This window comes from Anastrepha obliqua, chromosome 5 (genome assembly GCF_027943255.1).
Source record: "Anastrepha obliqua isolate idAnaObli1 chromosome 5, idAnaObli1_1.0, whole genome shotgun sequence".
NCBI lineage: Eukaryota > Metazoa > Arthropoda > Insecta > Diptera > Tephritidae > Anastrepha > Anastrepha obliqua.
In genome coordinates this window covers 78,509,621-78,527,856 of record NC_072896.1, presented here as the reverse complement: position 1 = coordinate 78,527,856, position 18,236 = coordinate 78,509,621, and the positions used below count along the sequence as shown (strand labels likewise).

Genomic DNA, 18,236 nt, shown 5'->3' with positions numbered 1-18,236 from the left:
GACTTCTGGTAAATTGCAACACTCACTCATTGTTTGCTTCCAATGTTGCCAACCAACCACATATCATCAGCATCCACAACTCCGTTTGCCTTGTGCGTGTATTTGTGTGTGTGTATGATTTTCTGCTCTGAAAAGAGAAAATTTTACCAAAAATGTAGGTTTGAACAGCTAGTGACCGAATTTTATGTTGTCCCTCCCCTTTCCAAGCAACATTGGTACGCGTTCATTTAAAGTACCTGCTGGTTTTAAGTGGAAATTTACGAGCATTTACTTAGTAGAATGACTGAGTAAGCGGGTGATAGTTGCATGTTTTCAGCTGTACGGTGCTTCCATACCCGACATCATGAATTTGAACAAATATGTGAGTATATGTGTTGATGAAAATTTTAGATTATTTATGAAATCTGTAGAGCTGACTTTTGAGACTCTTTGGCCATGTTGTGTTTGAAATTGGTAGTATTTAGGTGATAAGAGAAGAAGAGAATAGAACGATACTATATGGCACTCGCTATAGAATATCATATCAGGAGCTATGGAGTAGTGGATCGTGAAGAACCGTATGTTTGATTACGAAGCATTTAATTCAAATGTTTTCAAATTTGCCCCCTTTTGTGGGAGTATACATTAATTCTAAGTAAAATTTATAGCTCTAGTCTGTAAGGTATAAATAGAAAGGAGATTATGAATCTTTAAAGGTAACATTGCAGATTTAGTTTTTAATTTTAACTCCGAATGACTTGCTGTCGTTCACAGCCAAAATAAAAGCCACTGGTGGGCTCACAATCTGAGAACAACTAGAAGCATTATAAAAAAGAGGCCACCAGGTCACTGGAAAATTTCATGGATGGTACCAAACCTTAAACAAGTGAGGTAGCAATCGATGATAATGTCTTGGATCGCGGATATACAGACTTTCAGCAAGATCTGGATTTTTCTTTCAGATAGATAAACACCACCAGACAGGCACCACGTGACAGATTATATTATATTAACTTGATTATGGGAGAAAAGACAACCATAAAATCAGAATGGATGGTACATCATAATAGTATTTACTGAGGTATGATCATAAAAGAAAGCTGCGAGAAATAATGATCTTCATGTGTGCAGTGAAAAAACATACATATACTTTGGACTAGTTGACTATTTCTGGTGCTCTCCAAAAAAAAACATTAACGGTCGCATTACATTGCTGATAGAGAGAATAATCCACTAGCATATCAGAAAATACGAAAGATGCATCTAACATAAAATTCACTCAAGCTTTCGGTCATTCATTTTTTTTAAAAGAATATAACAAAAAATACTCTTCGCATCAATAAATGAATGCTTAGAAATATAAATAATTATACTTTTTTCGCGTGAATGAGAGCATAAACGACGGCATGATCTGAGTATGTCCAGCAACAGTGGGCAACTCACTGCTTGCGCTATTACCAACAATAATCGAGTGCATATGGTATTCTTATTTTATTTTGCCCCTCCTATGTTGAGTTTTGAGAGAGAATCGTACAATGATAAGTGGCTGTTTGCTCAGTTACAGCATGCATGCTAACAGCGCCAACAAAAGCAGCGCTGCCAGTAGAAACTGTATTTGTAAAACGCAAAAGGAACCTGAGCGCCACTGGTATTATCATCTACAACATCGATGATGGTGTTGTGTTAAGCAGTAGTAGTAGTAATTGAAATATATTATTATTTTTATTATTATTATTTGTTTATTAAATTATAACTAAAATTATAAAGTAATATGTTTACAGCACTAGCTACCAGGCCTATCGGCTAATAGTCGAAATATAACAATCGGCTGAGTGAACTATCGTATTTCCGTAGCTAATAGAGGCTGTTTAACAGTGACCAATATTGATGGATCTGATTGAGCTGCAACATTAATACTCTCGACAACCACTGACAAGGTCACCAAAACAGGGACTACCCCACGATTGGCAGCAACACATGATGGCGGTGTTGTTTCTGCAGACGAAATATGATTATCGGTTGCGCGAAGTTTTTATAGTTGATGGCAGAAGTTTAACAGTGATCGAAGTTCGTGAACCTGATTGAGGGTTAAATTAATGCACTCAGCGGTTACTGACGGGACAGCTGATAACACTAAGCCTTAGCTAGATTAAAATGTCCACAGTCACAAAACATAAATTGAGTCAACTAATAGAAGTCATGAGGTAAATATATTTACGCCTCCTCGCACCGATGGTTGTTTATATTAGGAAAATAAAGATCTTCGCTCTTTCTCATAAGGGTACCAGAGTTTAAAAACGGCATTAAAGGACAGGATACAAATATTTTTATTGATAGCATCTTTGACTGACGCTTAGGCCGAGAACTTCCTTTACTTTTAACCAATTAGGTGTCCTAAAAATCTAGTTTTATACTGCTTCCCAATGGCAAATATAATGGCATAAATATATTCGTAAGCTTACCAATAGGAAGCTGAGCTTTTAAAATTTGTTTTCATGATTTTGTTGTGTTCGCGTAGAAAATCAAAAGCGGGACCTGCCGCCATTATACCTCTCAACAGTATATCGAGAAAAAAAGCGGATATCCATTGCTGGATGTTACACTGAGAATACCTTTGAAAATTTTAAAGTTTGTTTTTTAAATTTCAATGTGCTTTGCAGTATTACTCAAATAGAAATTATGCCAAAAAAATAACGGTTTAGGGGATTTCTGGTTATTTTTAACCAAATTAACCAAATTATTTTTCCAAAGAGCTTTAAAATTTCGTTCGTATGCGCATATGTCAAATAGTTTCTGCCATTCGAAAGTCGAGTTGATTTAATTAATAATTTTACCTATTCAAAGCCCCTAAAAACAGCTGCCAAAATTGTGAGCATTTACTTAAACTCAACAAAAAGACAAAAAAGAACATCGAGCTAATTCCTTGCCTGTTCAATCGCCTTCTATAAAGTTTACATAGTAACACTACAACAACAATAAAACTATATTTAATTTAAGCTTAAGCTCAACCATCTGCGGCCATAACAACAATTCACATTCAAGCGAATCCTTTGGTATTGAAAAAAAAATGTTCCAATTTATTATGCTTACATGAATATTAAGTAAATGGCTGAATGAATGGACAGACAGGTGAAGCAGCTGACACCAGGTGTAAGAAGTGGAGCATAGAGCCGGACGGGAGACATGACCTAGTGAGAAGCTTTCATTTGTGCATTGTATTTTACCACAAACCACAAATGGCTGAGCAGAAAGTAGGAAGGAAAGCTTTTGGGAGTGGCTGAAGTAAAGCAGAACTGTTGTCTAATACATATACATATATATGCGAGTGTATGTATGTACCTATGTGTGTATGAGTGGAAATAAATGCTTTTACACTAATAGCAACAAATATGCGGATGAATGTAAACTAATTTATCAATTCCCAAATACCCAATGCAGTTAAGCATCAATACATACGGACATAGGTATATACGTACAAGCATAACCCACTAGTACGTACATATGTATTCATTTATTTATGCAACTACATAGTTACGCAATATAAATCACTTGAGTATCCAATGTATTAAATGTTGGAAATCTCTTGCAATTATTTCCCTTCAAATACAAATATTGTTGAATTAAATTAAATGTCAGCTGTGACTCGAAGAGAAAGTGTCGTGACGTGACTGGCGCTTGACGTGACCCGCTTTGGGACGTAAATCAACACATAGTTAGCAGCGCTAGCAGCTTGCAGCACTTTGGCATACTTAACAAATTTTGTGCGTCCATCAACGCCAACAAATGAGCAGCAGCTCGAACTTACCTACCTGTGGAAGTGCACACCTGAGCGCCTACCAACTCACAACTCCAACTTACTAGGGATATTAATTTGGGATTTTACTGATCCCAATGATGTGCGGGAATTTCGGGATTTTATTTTGTGCTACTGGGATCCCGGTACCGTTCCGAAATTAAAAAAAAAGTACAGAGTTTGTTATATTTAAAATAGATATATTAGCGAATTACTTTTGAGATTAAATTACTAAGAGGCTCAAAAGTAGAGTACTGAAAACGTTATCCTAATTGCATACAGAGCCAACAGTTGAGAAGCAACGCTCAGTCTCAACACACGTTGACTGAATTGGTGACAGAAATTGAAATGCCTAACGTTAGAAAAATATTAATTTTCTTAATCTTAACTACTAGTACATCATGCGACTCTCGCTTTTCAAAGCCATATTCAATTTACCCTTAAGACTGAGAGCTGTGTTAACCAAGACTTAGACTTAACTTAGTTTTCGTATAAGTTTAGAGATAGTTATGTTAGGTTAGGTATATCTGGCTGATCTTAAAAGATCTGACATAGACTACAAGGGTCCGTAGTGTTAACAGTACTACTGGAGTCGTGTTAAAAACAGTTCGTAATACATATCTTGGCGAGTTTTAAGGAGTCCCATTGGTCTAGAGCTCGAAAATGTAGGGTATTTCTTAATTCTTTTACAATTCTTTTTACAATAAAAAAATGAAAAACGATATTTAAATTTGTTAGGCTCCTTTTACATACAAAAATATTTTTTTTTTAATTTTAATAAATTTTAAAAAATTTAAAAATGGCGTTGAAGTTGACCCTTCCGAAAAATTAATTGGATCTGAACAGTGTTGGCCATTTGGCTCTTCTATTTATCTGAAACACAAATACCAAAAAAACTATCAATCAGTACGACTGTAGCTATGTCCCGCTACTACAATAGAATTAGAAACAAATTGACAAAATAGCGCGGTTTTGAATTTGACATTCTAAAAATCGGTTTTTTCATTTTATTTTAATACAAAAAGGACGAAATAATTGAAATAATAATATGATTCTAATACGGGCGATAGCCATTGATGTTGTGAACAACATATTAAAATTTCAGACGATTCGGTTGAATAGTTTTTTTTTTTGACAACACCAGGCCGAAAAAAGTAGTTCTGAGATTATTGAGTTTAAAGTTTGAAATTTCTAGACCACCGGGTCCCCTTAATAAACAGTTCAAACATTTGTCAGCAATATCCTTCAGAGAAGAAAAGTATACCGAACCCCGGCAGTTGTAACAAGTTCTGCTTAGAGCAGAGCAGTGACAGTCATTCGGGATTCGGAACTAAAAAAGAAGCCAGCGTCCCTATATTCCGGAGTTCAAGTATTAAAAGTGAGCGGATTGAACATCAGGCGATTACGCATTTTATGACAGTTTTAGACGGGCAAGTGTGCACGTCCTAGCATGCTTTTAGGCGACGCGCATTGTTACACATAAACAACAATAAAACACAATTTACTTAAATGGCGTAACGGCACCTACGCACATACATACACACAGACCAACGAGGGTATTAAATTTGTATGCCGGGCGTTGAAATGAGTACAGCGGCGAGTGGAATGTGAGACAGGGTGCCACAAAAGCTATGGGTTTTTCTGTGTCATCTTTCAAAATGAATCGTTAAGAATTGTACTAAATGAAACGTAATAATTGTAAAACGCAGCAATAAATATCTAAATTACTATCATACATAAGCAATTCAAGGCAATGAAAAAAAAAAAACACAACAGCAACAAGAAAAAGAGAAACAAAACGAAAAAAAGAAAAAAGTTGAACGCTTAGTTCCGTGCATTTGAATCAATTAATTTAAATGTCATTGTAGGCTATGAACTGTCAGCCAACTTCTGATTGCTTGCTATGCAGTTTGGCCTACTTTTCGGCACTGTGTCGCCAGAATGGCTTTCTATGGGGAAATATATTTGTCGTTAGTTTAACATAGCCACACACAGATCGATTACACTCGTATTACAATACATCCCAGCAAACATTTGTGGTTATACACGAAGGGATAAGGAGCCCTATTTCAGAGCCTTTATGCTCATAAAGAGATCATTGCTCTTTTAAGATTGTGAAATGAAGGTGTTCTCCTTCCAGAAGAGGTCTTCCATTGGGTTTTCGCCTGGGTCCTTCATGCTCGAAATCCCAAAAAACCTGCGCCTTCATCTACAGTGCGGTTTGATCAAATAACCCAAGGCTTTCTAATAATTCAAGTGAAGACTGTACTTTGCTCAGAAATAAATATGCATCAAAATATTATTCCAACTAATGGTATTTTGCAGCAGTAAAACTTCAGCAGTTGTAATATTGTGCTTGATTTATGGATTTACCTGAATGAAGTTGCCTAGTTTGCCTACATTATTTGCGCACTAAAGCTATGAAAACTGATCGCTTATTTTAATATTCCTTGTGTTTGGTCGAAAACTTCTTAACCGTAGATCAGCCCTACAAAAAACTTCACAATTCTATACCGTGCATCTTTTTTGATACATACCGAATTATTATTAAAAATGAAACAAACCAATGTGTTTTAACTAGATTTTGAGATAGTTATAAAATTAAACTTTATTGACGCATTTTGTACAAATATTTTCCATATGCTTGTCTTTACAATAAGGTTTTTTGCATTTGCTGCAATATAAAGAGGTCCATTTGTTTTTATTTTCTCCGGAACTATAACACATACAACATCTTGCTCGATTCTTTTTTTCCAAACTTTCCATTTTAGCCTTTTTTGATGATCCAGCTTCGTTCTCGTCTGCACTGTTGACGACGCCAGTAAAGAAAATCGACGAAAGCATGCCATTTTGAGTACGTTGGGATTGTTTTTCAACATAAGGTTTAGCTAATGAAATGGCAAGTTCATGAAGAAAACACTTGCGTTTTGTGTGCTTCCTTGTAGACTTCCAGTTTGGATCTATTTCATTGTATATAATATATATAATAATGCTGAGATGTCAATCATATTGGAAAAAACTGCCATAGTCCAACGATTGTTTTTTCGCTTGCAACTGTAACAGGTTAACATTTTGTCCACCGTATCAATTCCTCCTTTCGTCCAGTTATAAAAGGAAATTAATTCTGGAAATTTTTTTGAGTTACCTAGAACATTCACGTCGTGGAGCATTGTGCTCATAACAATTGTGCATTTGTTTTTATGGCTCATATACGAAACAAGAGTAGTGTCCGGAGTAAATGCAAAAGTTGAATTAAATCTAGGAATGTTTTTGCACTGAAGTAACTTTGGAGGAATGTTCCAACCATTGCTAGATTTCGTTTTAAAAGTTTTTGACCCAAATTATGCGACGAGAAAAAGTTGTCCATGGTAACGTTGGGACCTTTCAATCCTTCCACTAAATCAAGTACGACCCACTCGCCTTGGTTGCGCTCTGGAACTCCAGTAATTCCTTTTCCCAAATAAGTCTGTATTTTCCAAACATAACATGTTTCGGAATCAACGGCCAACCAAAACTTTATACCGTACTCCTCGGGTTTCGACGGAATGTACTGGCGAAACTTACTGCGGCCGTGAAAACCCAATAATTGTTCGTCTACTATGATGCAATCATGAGGATTATAGAAAGTAGGGAGTAGTTTTACCCAGCGTTCCCAAAGATCGCGAATTGGTGCAAATTTATCTTCACTTCTTCTCTCTCGTCGACTAAGTACGTCATCAAAGCGTATTACTTTCAATACCTGTTATATAAAAATGTTTTTTCGGTCATAATTGTGCGAAATATAGGTCGCCCATATGTAGTATCGAAATAAATCAAGCAAAGTTTCATTTTTAGATCTATATAAGTATTCCAAAAAAACAATTTTTTATTTATGATATTTTAGTTTTTGAATATATGTATTAACGTACTTATATACACCAGCCAATATCAAAACAGCCAGAAAACCCAGAAGTAGATCTTCATCAATTTCTAAATGTTTATCTCCATGCAATTCTTTCCCATACTTATTCGAATTTTCAATTATTATTTTCGTAATCGATGTAGGGAAAAATAATAGCATGGAATCTCGGATGTTTCCAACTCGGCTAGATGCGTTTCTTGTTACTCCTAAAAGAAGTAAGTCAGTATGTAAATTGAAAAATCGTAATATAAAAAAGCACAGTTAGTAACCTGGTCTCAAACTAATGACGTTTTACGCCCTTGAACGACCGATGGTGTATGGCTCTGGATTCCATATGGTACCATCTTTTGCAGTATATAACGGATCAATATCAAAGTTGAGACCAATATTCTCAGAAATATCTGATAAAAAACTTTCATTTGAGTCATTTTCAAACACATAGTCCTCCGCCTCAGTTTCTCCATTGGAAAAATTTCCATTTTCAGATTCATCGGTTGAACTGTTATCCAGAACTTCATTCACCAGCTCCTCTGAAGTTAAATACTGCGGACGCGACATTTTTGAACCAAACTTCACTAACAATCACTTATTCACAAAAAAACGTCCGAATAATGTCAAAACAAGGATGAAACTAAAACTATTCGCACGAAAAATCATGAAAAATTTCAAATGTATCAAATATGATACAATGAGTAGAATTATGAAGTTTTCGTTTTTCTCGCGGCCTACTTGGTTTTAAAATTTGAAACTCAGTTTAAAATGCTTCTATCAACGGAACAAACAAAGTCATAAAAGTTGAGGTAAGTGTTGCCAACGTGGACGAATTTATTGGCTTCTAAAATATGAAATGTATCATTTTTGATACAAAGAACGATCTACGGTTAATTCTTATAATATGGGAAAGCAAAAAGGTTTAGCAGATGGCGAAAAAGGACAAATCGAGAGAATTTCAAATATCAAAATTGCCAAAAAGATTGGTTGAAGTCCACACATTGTGGATCTTTACGTGAAACAAGGTGCCTGCTATGGTAAGAACTACCATGGCAGAATTGCGATGACCGAAGGAAATCCGCAAAATCCTTAGGATTGCATCAAATTACGCCCTTTTAACTGCAAAAATGAAAGAAATGACAAATGTTGCAGCCAGAAAATCCTCCGTTCGAAGGGCTTTTCTAAAAGCGCCACATCTGCAGAATTTATGTAATTCCATTCATCAACTTATTCACGAAGTAATTTATAAACAAGGTGGCAACACGAACTATTAAGCTTTAAAATAATAAATGTAAAACAAAACAAATTTTCCTATACTTGTTATTATTTTTTCTTATTTAGTTAGTGCCTCTATTATAGTGAGCGGGAGTTGGCCACTTCTTCTCTGTCAGGTGATTGCTCAAATAGAAACAGCTGCGGTTCGCCATAAGAATTTTGTGCCCAACTTCTATAGAAATTTTGTTGTCAAGATTAATGGTTACTCCTTGCTATCTAAATTGCTTCACTACTTCAAAACCATAATCACCGATTTTGAGTATTTGACCCACATTGTATCTGACAGAGTCCGATGAAGTTGAAAAAAGCGTTTTAGTTTTGGCTTCATTTCTTTGTAAGCCCATACCTTTTGCTGCTCTTTCTACACTTTCGAAGACTTCAAACTAGGTAGCGAGGTTGAAATAATGTCTATGTCGTCCGTGGAAGCCAGTAACTGAACCGATTTAAATACAAGTCGACATATATGATTCAGTCGTCATATACGGCCCATATCGGACATTTGCTTTAGGCTCTTTTATGAGTCTTATTGACTACATGAACAACTTATTTTGGATTCCATTCAAAGTGAAAGCTTGATTTGGTTGATTTTGGTCATATTTTTCCCTGATTGTGCTGCTTCAAAATCAATCAGAATTTTAAGTCACTATATTAAAGTCATTATATTAAAATTGAATGGGTTATATGTATGCGATTATGTATGCAATTTACATAAAGAGCAAAGGACCGCTGCAGAACTGCAAAGTGTTTTGTGACAAGTTCGAATAGAAAACTTTCAAACTTTCTACTAAAACTTGGAAGGAAAGACGTGCGGTTCATGGTCGGTATTTATACAGGACACAATTCATGGGGCCAGCATATGAACGCGATTGAAATCATTGAGGACCCACTGTGCCCAATAAGGGAGGCGGATAGCAGTGAGCACTTTCTCTGTGAGTGTCTTGCCTTTGCTAGAGCAAGGCTAAGAGTTTTGGGTTCCCATGTCGTGAGAATGAGTAAAATTCGTTATCTAAAACTGGAGGATATTTACATATTTGCCAAATAATCTGGAAAATTCTCACAGGACTAGCTACCTGATTCTTTTCTCCTTCCCTCCTTGACTATCTACCCTCTTTCCAGAGCTCTAATTACAATGGGCTTTTTAGCCTGAGGGTTTTAGGAAACTTCAATTTCAATGGGTTATAAAACTGCGTAGCTAATTTGTTTCTAAAAATTCAGATTAAAAATTTTGGATAAATATTTTTCAAAGTTTTATAAATCTTGTGCAAAGTTTTAAACATTAATTTATATACTGTTATAAAATGAATCGATACAAATAAGGGTGGAAGTTTCACTTTGGAATTCGCTGACATATATTGCTCAAGTAGCACTTTTACCTTGGTAATTTATTACTTTAGAAATTTTATATTTTTTCGGGAAATTTTTACGCGTTAATAAATAAAAAGCACACAAGGTAATATTTAATAATCGTAGTTGCAGAGCTGTAAAAAATGTGTGTTAATTTATAATATCTATATATAAATATATATAATTGGCGCGTACACTCTTTTTGGGTGTTTGCTCGAGCTCCTCCTCCTATTTGTGGTGTGCGTCTTGATGTTGTTCCACAAATGGAGGGACCTACAGTTTTAAGCCGACTCCGACGGCAGATACTTTTATGAGGAGCTTTTCATGGCAGAAATACACTCGGAGGTTTGGTAATTGATAATACTAAATATAAAAGAAAGGCCTTAAAAACAAAAAAAAAAAAACAATTGCATCATTTTTATATGTCACAAATAATTTTTATTCGAAATAACCAGTCACTTTTTTACTTTTGCCAAAGAATATGGAATCTTCATTTCAAAAGGAAACGTCAAAAACACAGTTTATGTCAATTGAGCGCTATGGCGGCCGAGAAAAAGAGTTTCACTCCACTTCACTTTGCCCTTAATTTCTTATTACGTGAAGTAAATTATAGTAAAAAGAAAGTTCAAATTATAAAGACAAAAGAAAAGTAAATAGCGAAAAGGTTTTGCTACTATATTTTTCGCGGGCTGTATTCGTATAAAACTAACTATACTGATAAAAAAATCAATGAGAAAATTTGGATACAAACTGTGAAGTTAAAATTTTCGGGGGAAAAATCCATTATTTTTACTATTTTTTTTTTGCGCAGGTGTTTTATGATCGATCTTTAGCTCCTAGGCAATTCTACTACATGCCGGTTAACTGCGATTACTTCTGTGATTTTATCGACCTTTTCGACATTATCGAAATTTTTTGTAACATAAAAAAATGCCTGAACGAAATTGATGAAACAAAAATTGCATGTAATTAACTTTTGCAATTTCCATAACAGGCACCATAAACACCATTTAATATTTCAGTGCCCTGGCTCGCTTTTCGCTTTTATCAAAGAAAAACTGTAAAATGTGTCGAATTTTCCTCTTGTTGAGTTCCAATCTTTGGCAAGCTGTAACTCACAACTAAATGGAATGAAAAAAAACAGTAAAATAATTTTTTAGTGTGAAATATCACCTTCACAATGAGCATAAATTTTAAATTGTTTCATGGATACCTTACAAGATGTCGATCACCACAGCCATCTACCGAGAAAATATGTATTTCTTTTTACCCAACCAAATATTTTGTGATTTCCAGAGAGTACTGGCTCATCATTTGAATCATACGGTTATCCTTTCTGTATTAAAGTATTTTTTTTTCTTGATTCTTTTATTTCTTACTTGGTTGAACTCCTTTCGGGCTCGCAAATTCTGAGTCTCTCCTATATGTTTACTGGGATGTTGTTTGGATGAGAGATATAGTGGACATTTTTCACCGCCTATTTTTTCTGTTGAAATTGACATATTTGTTTCTGTTATTAAAATTTTAAAATTACATCGCGTGTTGGCTCAATGTCTGTAATTTACACTTTACTGTAAGCAATAAACGTGCATTTAATCTTTTTTAATATGAAAATTATACACTCATCCATCGAGTTTAATTGGAGGAGTGCAACCTATGGGTGGTTGGCATGATTTACTGATTACATGTATTAATTTTTTAAAAAGCGGTGATTTAGAAATTGAAATATACATGTATGTTCTGGAGAATATGTAATTCAATTCTATTCAATTATATTCAAAAGACGTATCTAGGTGTTGTTTTAAAATAAAAAATGTAAAAATTTATACTCTCTCAAGTTTTAGTTACTATTTTTATACAAAATTCGGCTCTTAATAATTATATTCGTATGTGAAAAATTACATCATTTAAGTGTCCGCCATGAGTTTGTCAACTGGCGAAATTCGCCAAACAGTCGTTTCATGAATGCTTAATTGTTAATGTTGAGTATGAATATTATATGAATAAATTCAAAGTTCTTGACGAATTTCTATATAATTGATATGTACTGCGTTTCGAAGAAGAATTCAAATCCTATCCTAAAGCGTTTTGGATGTACAAACAATACGTTCGAAAAGAGAATCTACAAATACTCCAGCGTGCAAGACTTGCAATAATATTTGCTCAAAGAGCTTATGCGACTTCGTAGCTATGTTCGCAGATTTTTTCAAGTCGATTTTCGTTTAGTTTCTCTGAGGTTTCTGACACGCCTTTCAATAATAATGCTTCGCGAACTGCTGAAACTGGTTCGATATCTGTGACTGAAATAGATATCATTAATGGCATTGCTGCTCTTCAATTGGCATTGAAAATTGACCGGGATGGGATTTTCTTAATTTTTTTCAAAATTTTAGCTCGTCTATCTACGTGCCATTAAATCTCATTTTTAACCTTTCCCTTTCTACGGGTGCACTTATTGACCGCTGAAAGCTCGCGTCCATCATTCCAATACAACAATTCGTTGAAAGCTTAGTCAACAATAAACTACTGTTTACCATATAAAATACAACAGACCCGCGTCAACATGGTTTTATTTGCTTGCGCTGCACATTTACCAGTCTAGTGGTATTTTCACAGTATTGGGTCTCTGCACTTAGGAATGGTTGCCAAGTCGACGTGTCGCCCTGTCTCATAGGGAAGTATTCTTGGTCCTATTTTATTTTGTCACTGTAAGTTTTTACTCTATGTTGATGATCTGAATCTGTTTAGTAAAGTAACTTGCCAATCGGATACTTCTTTAGGTAAGTAGATGAAATGATTGAAGTGCCCGTGTGTCACTCCTCATGTAGCATTAAAGCGCCGTTTCGATACCATTATGAGACGTCCAACAGGCAGATATCTAAAGCCAGCCAGAGCTGTTGATATAATGGAGGAGATTGATTGGATTTAGGTTGGCGCACTGCCCCAGACTGTCGAAGAAAGGGGCACCCAGTGACTTTCGTTGTCTAACTGCCAAACCCGAACATTTACAGAGAAAATGCTTTACAGTCTCCCTCTCTGGAAGGTCCCCACAGCTTCTACAATGGGGGTTGAATGGTAACCCTAACTTTTGCGCGTATGTGCCGATCGTCCAGTGACCCGTAAACATAGCTACAAGTTTGGAAATTGAATGGCGAGGAGTCCAAAAGACTTTCTGAGTCCTTCGTATATCGTACTGGGGCCAAAGAGTTTCCGAAATAGCACATGAAGAAATGGAGCTCCATCTTTTCTGCGCTTTCCTGAGAAATAATTTATGCAGTTCCTCTTTAACAACTGTCAGGGGGATGCCTATGACCCGGTAGGAGATCTCTGAGGCCAATTTACTCCCCTTCCTGGCAAGCTCATCAGTAATTTCATTTCCCTCTATGTTCCTATGTACTGGAACCCAGATCAGAGAAATGTTACCTGCACACCCAAGAGATTTGATCTCCTCCTTACAGGAGTTTACAAATTTCGTTCTGCACCATGGTGTCGTCAGAGCCTTAATCGCGGCTGGACTATCAGAGAAAATGTTAATATCTCCCTCGCTACCGCGTTCCCTAAGCATTTTCAATGCCTGCAGGATCGCAAAGATTTCTGCTTGAAAAACACTAGCAGTGTTCGGCAGTTTAAAGCAGATAGATAAATTGACTCATTTGGAGAGAACCCCTGCTCCGACTCCTGATTCCATCTTGGAACCGTCAGTGAATACAGAGATGCAAACTTCGGCGCAGATTTTCCCCTCGATCCAATCCTACCTATTTGGAGAGTTTGCCCTAGCACGACCCTCAAACTCCAATTGGTGGATAGAGAGATCTGTTCGAAGTACATCTGTTAGTACAGCAATATTTAAAATCAATTGGCGCTTGGAGTGTCCAAAATAAGCTTTCACTGAATGTGAAGAATTGCTTCATGCCACCTTTTTAAAAACTCTGAATGTTGTTCTTTCGTCTTGTACTTTATGAAATGTGTTTCTTTTTAAAGTTAAAGAGATTTCTTTTCTAGAGAGAGATTCCGATTTCACATTTGTAAATCATCTTAGTCAGATATTGGAGATGCCTTATGCTAAGTTATCATTTCTGAAGTGCTATGCGAGGGATTATACAAATCCCTACTCTAGAAAAATTGTATAAAACTCCTTAGTTCGCTCTAAGCTCGAATATGCGTTTTTGGCTTGGAATTCAATTTATGCCTCTCACTCAAATATACTCAAAGGCACAACGAAATTTTATTCGATTCGCTCTGCAAACTCTTTAATTCTCCGATCCACTACCATCCTACCAACCATGTTTCCAACCATAATCAGTGAAATAATGGAAGGATCTCTGGGGTTACTCAGCAATTGGGCCACAGACTGTGGTTTAAGTGTAAACCCGAGCAAAACTAAACTGATGCTATTCACTAAGAAAACCAAGATACCAAACTTTAGTCATCCATAATTAAACGGCATTAGTCTCATACTAACCCAACAGGCACAATACTTAAGTGTTATCTTAGTGAAAAAAGCGAATATAGCAGTTTGCACGTGTTAGAGAATGTTGAGTAAAAAATGGGGTCCCCAACCGAAACTATCCGATTGGGCCTACACAGTCATTGAAAGGCCAATACTAACATATATGGCACTAGTCTGGTGGTTCGCAATACAAAAGAAATACAACCAAACCAAGCTGAACAAGATACAAAGAACAACGTGTATCTTAACTACAGGAGCGCCTGGCCCCAGTCCTACTGAAGCGGTCAATGTACTACCTCATCTTTTAGATTCTCCTATAAGGACCTTCGCTGCTCAAAAGCAAATCAGACTACACAGTCTCCGACCTTAACTTCAAGAAAGACTTTACGGTACGTTTTGCACCGAGAAGGGAAGGTGATTGGAAGATACGATATTGAATTCTACACTGACGGTTCTAAGATGAACTGTGGTGTGGGAGGTGGCTTCCATTCGGAGTCAGTCAACCTATCTCAGTCAATTCGACTTCCTGCCTATGTCAGTTGTTCCAGTTCCAGTTGATCCTGTTAGAGATCAGAGAAGCAAATAAATTACTGAAACTCTACAAGGAAGATGGTGCAGGAGTAGCTATCTTCTTAGACAGCTGCTCAATGCGTTAGACTCTAACTCTATTCCATTCAAACTGGTCTTACAGTGTAGAGAAGACTATAATTGCTTAGTCATTAGCTTTAAATTACTCTGATATGGGCTCCCGGTCATAGGAACATACGAGGCAATGAGATAGCGGATGCGCTAGCAAGAAAAGGTTCGACACTAGACATAGCAGAGGCGGTGGCAGTCGCCACCCCACTCAACACAATAAAAGTATCCATTGCTTCGCACTATTAAGCTTTAGCCGAAAGAAGATGAAAGTAATTAACTATATGTATTACAACAAAAAATACATGGCCGTCGTACAAAATCCAAAGAACGAAATACCTGTTAAGATGCTCTCGACCAAGCATTTCACGCATCACTGTAACCCTTACAGGCCATTGGCAAGTAGGGGATCATACAGCCCGACTCAACCTCCCTTTCAATCCCATCTGCAGAAGATGGCAAGCGGAAGGGGTGAAGGAAAGTCTTTTCCACTACTTATGTGACAGTCCAAGGCTAGCTAGGGCACGACTTAGCTCTTTCGGTAAGCCTTTCTTACAGCAAATTAATGAGATCGCAGATATCGAGATAAAGAACAAAACAAAAAAACAGAACATCATCACACGAGAACAGTGGTATTAAAACGGTGCTGGTCGCTAACTAGGACTATTTCAACAACAACAACAACCATTCTACGGTGCTCGGTACTCGCCAATAGACATACCTTTCAGTCTTTGATGCATTTTGTGGTTTGTTGAATATCCCGAAGGTTCTTGTAATCATAGACAATAGACGAATAAACAAAATAAATAAATAAGTAAAATCAGGCAATTATACTTAAATATTATTCTCATACCAGAAGGTGATAAACCGCGCAAAGCGCACAGATCAGTTAGCAAACAAAGTATTAATGATGATTAATACTTTTAGCAATTTCAACGCGTTGTTGATTTAGTGTCGAAACAAAATTCCTAAGATGTTAAAGTGTCGAGAAAAACTATTTAAAAATATGATATAATATAATATGGTAGCATACGAGTATATACATACGGGGTGTCTCGCCAAAAAAAGTGCTAAGGGAAATATAAAATTTATTTCCCCCAAAATATAATATAAAGACATTATTGAGTTTTGAGAACGATTTGAAAATACCTTCAAAAATCGAGTTTTTGGAAATATTTTTCCCGAAACTTGAGCTAAGATTTGCTCCGAAATAAATAATGTACGTTTATAGACAAGCGGCGATAAAGGCAATAAACTCATATAAAACTTCATCTCAAAATGTTCTTAAAAGCATAGAAGCCCTAGAGAGACTGACCGCAGACAGACGACTGCACATATGATATATTGGGTATTGGCATTGCAACCAACGATTATAGATGAGATTGCCAAAAGCGCTGCTTACGTACCATTTGAACAAGAAAATGACATACTGAAGCCTTTAAATGCGATACACAATGCCATCGTTGCGAACTTAAAAATGCGGATAGACAGGAGGTGGAACAAACTAGCCACTTGCAAAACTGCGTGCATAGAATGCAGATAAATACGCCAGATTCGTGCAAGCTCTGTCTAGAGAGGAAAGCAGAACTATCTAAGGTATGCTGACAGACCGCAATTTGTTAGCGGCGCACGCATACTAGGAATGACAATCAACGATAACTGCAAATTTTGCAATGAACTGGAATAGAGGGAAACGCTAGAACACCTTCTATGTTCTTGCACTGCATTAGCTAGGCCACGCATGAAATGCTTAGGAGCTCTACAACATGAGAAGTTGGAATGTCTATCGGGGTTGGGCTTCAACGTAGATTCGCAGAGGAGGCAGACATATTACAAGAAGTCTACTACCATACAAACAAACGTAAAGGTGTAGCTCCATCTGGTAACACTAAGGGCCAATAGATATATGTGATGGCTTTCAGCCAGCCAAGTCAACTTGACCTGAGCTAAAATTTACAATAGAAGAGTTTAATCTTGAAAATTTTCAAACAATTTTATCGACGGAGTTTCGATGTTGATTTTGACTTTTCTTAAAATGTGTTCAAACCTGCATAACTTCGCCAAATCTTTGACGATTTAGACTTTTAACCGATTTAGCAAATTTAGGCCATTTTTGTTAATTGAAAAATGATCCTGTTCACGTTCCAATTTTTTTTATCTCAAATTTCATTATTTCGGTTCTGCTGATAAATGATTTTTGGAAAAATATATTTCTAGAAACTAATTTTATTCGTAAAAAACTTTATTCCTAGATATATTTTCACATCGATGCTGTACCACAAATCTTAATATTTTAATAGATTTTATTTTGGTTGAGGTCTTAAAACATAATAAATTTTATGATTCCAGTGGAAAAATTCCAATTTTTTTTTTGGTGAGACACTCTAATCAACACATACTTATGTATGTACATATGTAAAGTTCAACCCTTTCTAAGGCCAGTTTTTGTGGTTTTGTTTGTGACCATAGAATGATGTGCATGTATGCGTGAAAAGGTACTAAAAAAATAAATATATCATTCTAAAATTAATGACTTTGAAATGTTATTATTTGTATCAAAAGCTTACGTACACATTATTCAGATGCACACACACATACACAACACAAGTGTACTAATGGATATTTATGCCACTATTAGCCATTCTCAAGTGGCAAATCGCTTTTGAAGAATGCTGTGTGGAAAAAAACTCATAAGCTCAACGATTGCTTGGACGGCGATATTATACTACATAAATACACACGTACACACATACACACGTACTTCTATTAGTTGTGCCGCTGAGTGCTGAGACAAGCGGAAGCGTACAGCCTCAAGCCTCTTCATTCGAGCTCATACCCCAACCTAAACATCAGCAAGTCAGTCCATC

General features: G+C 36.2%; 2 protein-coding genes across 6 annotated transcripts in view; one reads left to right on the top strand and one right to left on the bottom strand.

Annotated features, from left to right (window-relative positions):
* LOC129246875 (uncharacterized) overlaps positions 1 to 18,236 on the top strand; it is a 316,754-nt gene that overhangs the window by 219,952 nt on the left and 78,566 nt on the right. The window lies entirely within an intron of this gene.
* Positions 1 to 18,236, bottom strand: part of LOC129246873 (protein eyes shut) — a 306,316-nt gene that overhangs the window by 222,129 nt on the left and 65,951 nt on the right. The gene's annotated exons all lie outside the window — the stretch shown is intronic.